We start from the raw sequence: 8740 nt of genomic DNA, 5'->3' as shown, positions 1-8740 counted from the left end.
GAACAGACACAGATGCATAAGTAGCAGCAGCTGCAAGGGGTTATGAGCAATTGCTTGGGGCACTACTTGAGTTTTTTCTCACCACTTTTCTGTTGGAGGTCATCTTGCCCAGCTGAGACTCAGCATCGTGCTCCAGCAGGGCTCTTGCTGTGGGAATCTAGTTAAATAAACACTGTGTGTGACAAAGGAAACGGGTCCTGTAGGATTCAGGCTTACAAATGCCCGCCCTATGTTGAATCCCCATCAGAGATGATGTGGTATCAGCATGACAGTGGTGCTCGGGGTGCTCTGGCTTTGGCAGACTGGGCTGCCCAAGCCTCTGTGCAGCAGTGGACAAACTGTGGACACGTGCCATCCTGGCAGCAGCATAGACTGGGAGGAAAGCCAGAGGACAGCTGCTCTGCTTTTCCCTGGGGCTAGGGGACCCTGCATTGCACCGACTTACTGATGTGATGTACAGGATGGCCAGGGTGTCCTCATTGTTGTTACACCTGGGTGCTGGTCCCTGTGCTGTTCCATGTTGGGCTGTGCAAAGACATGGAGTGTCTGTGCTTTGCTTCTGACATTTGCAAGGGTTTTCTGTTTTCAAGCTCAAATTATTCTTGAACCAAAAACACAAGATTTTTGCTCATGAAGGTCTTTTTGTTGGCTGCACCATGAGTAGCAATATGGACTGTTTCCCTCTTTTTCAGTGTTCTCACAGCTTTGAGACTGTTCTGAGACCACTTCTCTGCAGCTACCACACTCCATGGCTGTATGGTGAGCCTTTTCCCACTGGGCTTTGAACCGTATTTGCATCACAACTGTGTGACAACTTGTCCCTTGCTCTGCTAGAAATACTTCTGGACAGGTTTGTATCATCCCTGTGCTAGTTGTGCTTGAAGGCACGGCTAGCAGCCCATGGACATAAACCTACATGCCTGGACAAGTCTTTCCAGCTCCCACTAAAGGGTCCATCCCATTAGCTGAATGGCAATTTACTGCACCTGCAGAGACTCAGTGAGGTTCAGAAAACCCCAGAGAAGAGAGCAGAGCTTCTTTTCCTAAGCATCTGGCACACATTTTCGGGCACAGGTGGCAGTCATCCACCTAAAGTGATATCCTGAGCTACTGCCTTTCAGCTGTGGCTATGGGGTCTCTTTCTCCCTGAAAGTCAAAGCATGAAGCAGAGCATGGTGTGGGCAGAGGACTATCCCCAGTGGGCTTTCAGAGATATTTGAAGTGAAATTCAGAGGAGTTACGTAGCCAACAAGTGGCAGGTAAAGATTCATGTGCTTGCTTCTGACTATAATAAGATCTATTGGAAAAAAGAGGGATATTTTAGACTCTTTGCCTTGCTGTCAACATTTTCGCTATGGGAAATTGTCTTGAAACTAACAGTAGGCTTAGTTCATTCCTTTGGGCTGTTGAATATTTTTCGCAAGTCTTGGAAGTATGCGTATGTAACAAAGAGCTCTGGGTTGCTTGCACAGTTATATGTTGCAAGTTTCAAGCATGTGGTTTTGGGGCTTTGGTTCTGCAGCTTTGGGCCCTCTCAGCCTGTTATGTTTAAGCACGTAAGAGAAACTTGTTTCTCTCTTTCTCTCTTTAAAAAACAAAAACAAAAAACAACTTTTTCTTTTGTGTCACGGTAATCTTGGAAAATAAGATTAAAACCTGTGGAAATGCTGAAAAGAACATTAAAAATGGGTCAGTTCAAAGTAGTTCAGTGTGAACAGAATTTCAAAATGTTTGTTAAGGGGTGTTTTCAAAATATTTGCCAAAGGGTGTTTGGTGTTGGCTTCGTTGTAATTCAAAGTAGGCTGCAGCTGCAGACTGAACGCAGAAGGATGTGCTGGAGCAGGCTTAGAGGATCTGGACATTTGGTATCAAATGTTGAGCTTGCTGCACTGAAGTTGTATGTCCTTGAAGAAATGGCTTTACTCCAGGATTTTAGTCTTTCCCCATGGTGATACCAGCATTTCTTCATAAAGAGCCTTGAAATCCTCATATAAATACTATTACTGAAGAGCAAAGTAGTGAAAGTGTTATATGTGTGTGCATTAATTACTGGAGGTGAGAGAAGTGTTTGAACACGTCAGATGGTCGGTGAATGTCAGATCCAACTTTTGAGGAAACAAATTTTAGTAGAGTGCTCTTTTGCCACGTCAAATTTCCCTCCCCTGGAAAGGTTTTGGTTTGAAAAAGAAAATTACCGGGCAGCTCCAAAGGAGTAAGTTGGTTCCCTGCTGGAAACAGCAGATGCCCAAGATACTACTGTTGCTGCTCTGTGCATATGCTGATTTCCCCAAAGGCACGGCCTGGGCCGCTCTTCTCTTTGCCTCTTTTGGAGGGAAAAAGACTCAGTTATTTTCATGCCAGATGCGCACGGTCATGCATGCTCAAGCCCTCACACTGCAAAGCTCTTATTCCCCTCCCATTTAAGCCTCCAATCTCTTTAGAATTCCTTCAGAAAAGATGCAGTCCCTCAAGGCCTAAAGACGTGCAGAGATGCCATAATTCCTCCAGTCCAGGACATACAATTTATTCTCATCACCTTGTCCATAACCTTCCCTTCATTTTCAGCTCAGTTTCAGCTCCCTCTCTTTCTTTTCCCCTCCCGTCTTCTCTCCTTCTGTCAGGCTTCAAAATGAGACACATATATTTAAAGGGGAAAATAAAAAGAAGAAAAAGTGGAGAGAAATATCTTTCCTGCTCCAAAATTTTCCTTCTAAACCCCATCTGGACTCCACCTAATGGGAGTGGGGCACTAGTCCAGAGGTCATGCCATGATCACCAAGATTTTGTCATTAATTTAAGTCTGGGTGAAGTCCAGAAAAATTTGGAAGCTGTTGTTTTTATTTGTTTATTTATTTTCCCAAGAGATAAGGTGGGAATGCAAGGAGGTTAGGGCAAGCAGGTCTCATTGATGCTCTGCTGATGCTGTGCTCTCAAAAAGCATTGGCTGCGGTTACGTGGTACCGTCATCTGGGGAATTGCATCTTTTCTTTACAGACAGTGTCCTTGACTTCCTTACTCCCCAGGTCACCAGTTACCAGCACAGGAAAATGCTTCTAGGCTGATCATATGGATCAGCGTGACTTGTTTTTATTTCTAAGAGCTTTCTTTCTGCAAGCTTGGTGTTGTTCATCCAGAATAGCTGGCTCCACTGTGAAAGCACATTTTTGTTGAAGATATCCTGTGGAGGGCTAATGGGATAGCTTAGAAAAGCAAGCAGAACCAAGGGTGTGGGAGTTATTTCTCTTCTCTTAAAACATTTACCTTTATTGCTGCTGCTACTGAAACGGCTGCCACCTTCCTCCCTCAGAGATGGTTCAGGCCTGTTGACTGCCATGCTGCTTAATGCCTTGCTTTAAGAGAGACCGTAAGACTGTAGACATGATACTTTTCTCCTACCAGTGCCCATCATGTGTGCCGGGTACTGGATATCCACAGGAAGCACAGAAGAGATGGCATTTAGCGAAACATCCCGTCTGTTCATTTTCCTGAGCATGTTTAATTTTTTTCCTAAACTCTCAGAAGAAGTTGAGGGAGCACCAGGAAATGAATACAGCTCTTCTGAGTGCTAGCATACCAGTTGCCATCTGTATTGCTCAATGACAGCTTCATCTTTTGCTGCCCTGAAGACAGGGAACAGTCCAGATCCACAGACTTCTTGTCATTGTGAAGAGCCCCACAACCACACTGATGGAAGTCTTTGGAGTGTTGGCTCTTACTCAGCACCACTGGAGCTAATGTATCAGAATATTGATTTATCAGAAATTAATCTCCATGTAGTACTATTTCTCCATTTGGAAAACAAAACATTTTAATGCATTTTTAAAATGGAAAAAAAAAAAGAAAAAAGTGATGTAGGAGTAAAAAGATCTTGGTTTTTCATCTCAGTGTACTACTTTTAAAACTTACTAGAATAGGCATTTATGAAACATGTTGCAGCTGAGATGAATGCAGTTATCAAAGCTAAAACTCACTTTTCCCTTTTCAGCCATGACTTCCTTAGTTCTTGTTTCAAAAGTGAGATCACCTCACTAGCATTTCCTTCCAAAACAGTTGAGCTAATCACACACACCCAGAGCTGCTGCACTTGGCACTGTGCAAGTCTGAGCATTCACCTGCCATTTCCCCCTTTCTCCATAATTTCCCTGAATCCCAGATACTTCATCCTAGAGTTCCATTGGAAAGAAAGCTTAATGTTATCTAGAAAAAAATAATGTAATAGCAAATAAACAGTCAACTCTGAAAATTCACCCTTTATCACACGTAAAAAAAAAAAAAAAAAAGCTTCCTTATAAACCTCAGATTAATACGGTATAGCTGAAGCTTGCTCTACTAGATAGGGAAGAATTTTTTGTTTTCTCCTGTGCATTACTTTTGGTATTTATGAATTATCAGAATATTTCTGGTTGCATTGAACCTTACTCTTTTTCCCTTTTCTTTCCAACTGTAGCGTTTGGGCTTTATTATTGTTATTATTATTATGGTTTTGCTGCTCCTTTTACCAGGTTTATATCATCCAATTGCAAATGAAACATACAATAGATAGGAAATGAGAGTCTGAATATTTCCATTGTATTGCTTCACAACCTATTATATTAGCTGATGTAGATGAGTGGCTCCAATAAGGGACTGGAAGGCTAGGTATTACTGCCAGCTCTGCTGCTGGCTGGTTTCAGCAATTTCCTCTTTCTTAGTTCACTCATCAGTAAATACAGACTATAACACTCCTCATCACTGTCAAGCACTTTACTATCTCCTGATGAAAAAGGCTGTGTAAGACTATCATATAATCAAGAGGAAAGAAAGAAAGTGAGAGTGAAAGAGAAAGAAGCTGCAGTAGATTACAGAAGAGATGAAGCAGATTAATCCCACTCCACCTTGGATTCAGTATGTTTCAAGGGAAAGATAAGATCTGACTTTGTGCAGCCTGCATACATAAAAATTAAAAAATTCTTTCCACTGCAATAATCCTTCTTTGGATTTAGTACACTGATCTAGTGGTTAAGAATTCACTTTTCACTTCTCACAGTGGGAATTTGCTTGGTTCTTGTATTTGGTGTGGTTTGGATGCTGAATCCAGAGCATAATTATTTCACTTTTTGCTTGCCTTGCCTTGATTTGCACTCCTGTATTACTTCCTTCAAAAGCAGTACCACTGGAGGAAGAAGAGACCATTGGTGCAAATACTGAAGAAGAATAAATCTTTCCCTCATCTCCACATCTGTTGTCTGTTCCCTTCTCACACTATACAGTGCTTGTCTATCTGTGGAGTAGTCAGTAGGTGTTAGTAGCCCCTTGGCTTCCTGGACTATACAGGACTCGTGTTCCCTGATTCCTGCTGTTGTTCTCCTGCTGTCCACTAACCCTATAAACAGCTAGTTTCTGGCCAGGGGTTTGTGACAGCGTTTGCATTTTGCTTTACTACACGCTTCAACTCTCATGTGCAAGTGGCCAGGTAGAGTAATTTTTTTTTTTTTTTTATGAATACACCTATTTTCCTTCCGTTAGCCTCTGTACAACTGAAAATCTTGTCTATTGGTAAATGCTCTTCCAAGGGACACCACTGTCTGTACTGAGCAGCTGAATCATTAGCTTTCATGCAGCTGATGAGATGCTCTGCTGACTGTAACCTTATATTCTATTTTGTTCTCTGCTGCCTTGTGTGGAAAGTCCCAAGGCAGGATCAGTTACATGGGGAAGCTTGAGAAGGGAAGGAGGAGGAAGTTACTTGTATTCTATGGATATTATTCATTCTGTTCAATTCCTCTCTTGCCTCCCCTCTCTGTTTCCACCAGCAAAGGCCACACAAGCTGTTATGGGGAGTCATTGTCCTTCACTTTTATTAAGATATTAAAACAATAATGAAGCTGTCTAGTGAAAATGCAGAGAGCTGAATAAATGATTTACGAAGTGCTTGGCATAACAACTTGTGCTGCCTGAGATGAATCAGTTTTTTCAAATAACTGTCGAGGAATCTTCTCCTTCCTCTCTGCCCCTCACCTGGCAAAATGCCAGCCCAGGGTCTTTGTCATCATCTTCTGCAAGGCAGAGCAAGAGCAATTCTAAGCTTGTCTGTACCAGGTGATGGAGGATGGCACAGAGAACCAGTATCCTGGCCCTGTGGGAGCAGTGCTGCTCCCCTGTCTCCTTGGTCCAGCTGTGAGACAAGGCCCGTGGCCTCAGCTGACGTGCTATGCTGCTGCTGCTGCCTTGGGCATCACCTACACTGCATGCTGCACCACGCCCTTAGGGCTTCCTGCAGCCAAATGAGGCTTCACATGGCTTGGTTATCTGCCCATGCCATCCAAACATCCCGATAAATGCCATGGCCTTCCCCATTCATGGTGCTACACTCAATTTTCATTCACAGCCCACTTCTAACAGGCTCCCATAAAGAAAGCTGCATAAAAACTCCTGGCCCCATGTGAATTTCAGCGTCTTATATTTTATGAGATGCAATACAAGACATTCATATCACCTAGGCCATTTCATCTTGGGGCCAAAAGCATTCAGCGTAGTTTTTCCTTAGCTGCTGGCATAGGTCCAAATCTCACAGCTGTCACCACACCATTGAGGCTCTAAGCCCATAAACAGCATTAATATTTTTTTACCTGACAATAGATGGTGCTCTTTCTATAATTATCTGTCTCTACAGCCCCTATATATACCTTTATTTTTTTTAAATTTAGAATGAACATAACAGATCATGCTCAGTTCTGGGCATTACAAGATATCAGGCAGCAGTGGTAATAAAGGAATCACCTGTAAACAAACCTGAAGCAGAGATGAACTCTGTTATTGCTTATCTGGAACAAGGACTCTTAATAGGTCATCAAATATTAAATGCTGAGGAGATGAGGGGCATTCAGATAAACAGATAAATAGACAGATAGGATAAGTCACGGAAATAATAAGCTAATAGGTCTTTCCTAGGTTGCATCAGGTTGCACCAAACAAAATTTTTTCTGGCTTGAAAAAGGCATTTGTCATTATATTTTCCTTATTCTCTGAACAAAAAGGAAGGAGATGCTAAGCAGTATCGGTCACTTTTTTTTTTTTTTTTTTTTTTTTTTACAATTTCTTTTTCTCTGTATCTAATTTTAACTTTTTTTTTTTTTTTTTTTTTTTTTTTTGTAAACACAGAATAAGGTTCTGTTTTTATTTCAGGACTTATAAAAGTTGTTATTGTATCTAAAACCCAAGACAGTAGTATTTTCCAGTCAAGTTTAGAGGAAGAAGAATCATAAAATACCTAAAATTTACTCCTCAAATAAAACACAGTGAAAAGCACTTACTGTAGTGTTCTAACTTCTGAGCAAACACTGTGAAGTTGTAACTCTGCTGGCATGACTTTCTCCCATTCTTGTTGTTATTTATACTCAAATGAAATGTGTCAACATGATGTGTACCTTTGATCGTTTACCATTCCCACAGATTGCGTATTGCCCCTAATTTTCTTTCCAAATTGATCCCATGCTTGAACCTCTGCTTGGAGTGCCTGTTCCTAAGGTTCCTTAGAGAGACAGAACAAGGCTCTCTAGAGACTGACTGAGCAGCTTCTCACTTCTTTAACCCAACATATTTGAGCCCTCCAAAGATATTCCTCAAAAATATTCTTGGGTGTTTGCAGAATTGAAGCCCTCCTGCTAATATCTGCCTTCTTTTGCTAGCATAGGAGAAATGTGTGGTCTGTAGCTTTTTGAGGGATGCTGCTCTATGTCAGCCAACAAGGTAAATACCATTGTTGACTTGCTTCTCTCTCATCCTTTAACCTCATAGTGTGAATGTTCCTGCCCTGTTGGGAGCTCAGATGTGGAGAACTTAATGGCGGTGGCTCACCCAATGAGATGCTCAAGAGTTCCTAACACCTGCTGCTATGCAATCTCCAGTGCTTACATTTAGATGTATTTCTGAGCTGGTTTCTTGCATGAGTGAGGACAGGGCTTCTGAGGAGGCAAGTTTTGCATCTTGAGCTTTGTGTTCTTCCTTCTTCTGTTCCTCCTTTTGCTGGCAGGTTATACTATTCTGCTAGCCTTAGAGTGATATTAGGGATCTTATGTCTCTCCTGTTCCTCTCATTTGGACAAACACGTTATCTCCTGCTGATTATGCTTCTTTTCTTTTTTCTTCACTCCTCTTCCTCTCTCTCCTCACCCTACTTTGTTAATACCTATGAATACAAGAGGAAAAAATTCTGGTAAAAAGGACAATTTGTGAAAATACTAATCTCTCTCTCTCTCAAGCATGTAGTACAAATGCAACTGATTTCTAAGCAAAACCCTTAGAGTAACAATACTTAGACATTCCTATAAAATATGTTTTTCATAAGAAGTCTTAACATTTCTAACCATTAGTGTTAGAGTTTAATGAGAAACAAACCAAAATGTTGAAATGAATTCTAGACAAATTAATACCTCACCCTGAAGAAGTTCAAAATGTCTTCTAAATTCAATTATTTTTTTTTACCCTTGTATTATAGTGTGATAAATAAGAAGCCATTTTGAAATGGAAAAACAATTAGAATGACATCATAATCACTCTATCCTTACCAAAATTTGAATTTCATTTTAAAAGGGGTTTTACTTGGGGGGGGGAAGGAAAGGGGGAAGGTGGTGGCAGTGGAGAGGGAAACGTACTGAAAATTGAGCATTTACCATTTATCACTCACCAGCACTGGTGTACTGTAAGGAAAAGAATATCATTCTAATGTTTTAGAAATAGTATTACTTCATACTGAGTTACCA

At 41.3% G+C, this 8740-nt stretch overlaps 1 long non-coding RNA gene across 1 annotated transcript in view; it reads left to right on the top strand.

Moving 5' to 3' along the window:
• Positions 1–1059: 1059 nt before the first annotated feature.
• The window catches only part of LOC110352180 (uncharacterized), a 32888-nt gene continuing 25207 nt past the window's right edge, over positions 1060–8740 (top strand). Inside the window, exon 1 of the long non-coding RNA XR_002400732.4 lies at positions 1060–1259. This is a non-coding gene — a long non-coding RNA (uncharacterized lncRNA). The remainder of the gene's footprint in view (positions 1260–8740) is intronic.

The sequence above is a fragment of the Anas platyrhynchos genome, chromosome 3 (genome assembly GCF_047663525.1).
Source record: "Anas platyrhynchos isolate ZD024472 breed Pekin duck chromosome 3, IASCAAS_PekinDuck_T2T, whole genome shotgun sequence".
Classification (NCBI taxonomy): Eukaryota; Metazoa; Chordata; class Aves; order Anseriformes; family Anatidae; genus Anas; species Anas platyrhynchos.
The sequence above is the reverse complement of the archived record's forward strand: the minus strand, read 5'-3'. Positions and strand labels throughout refer to the sequence as shown.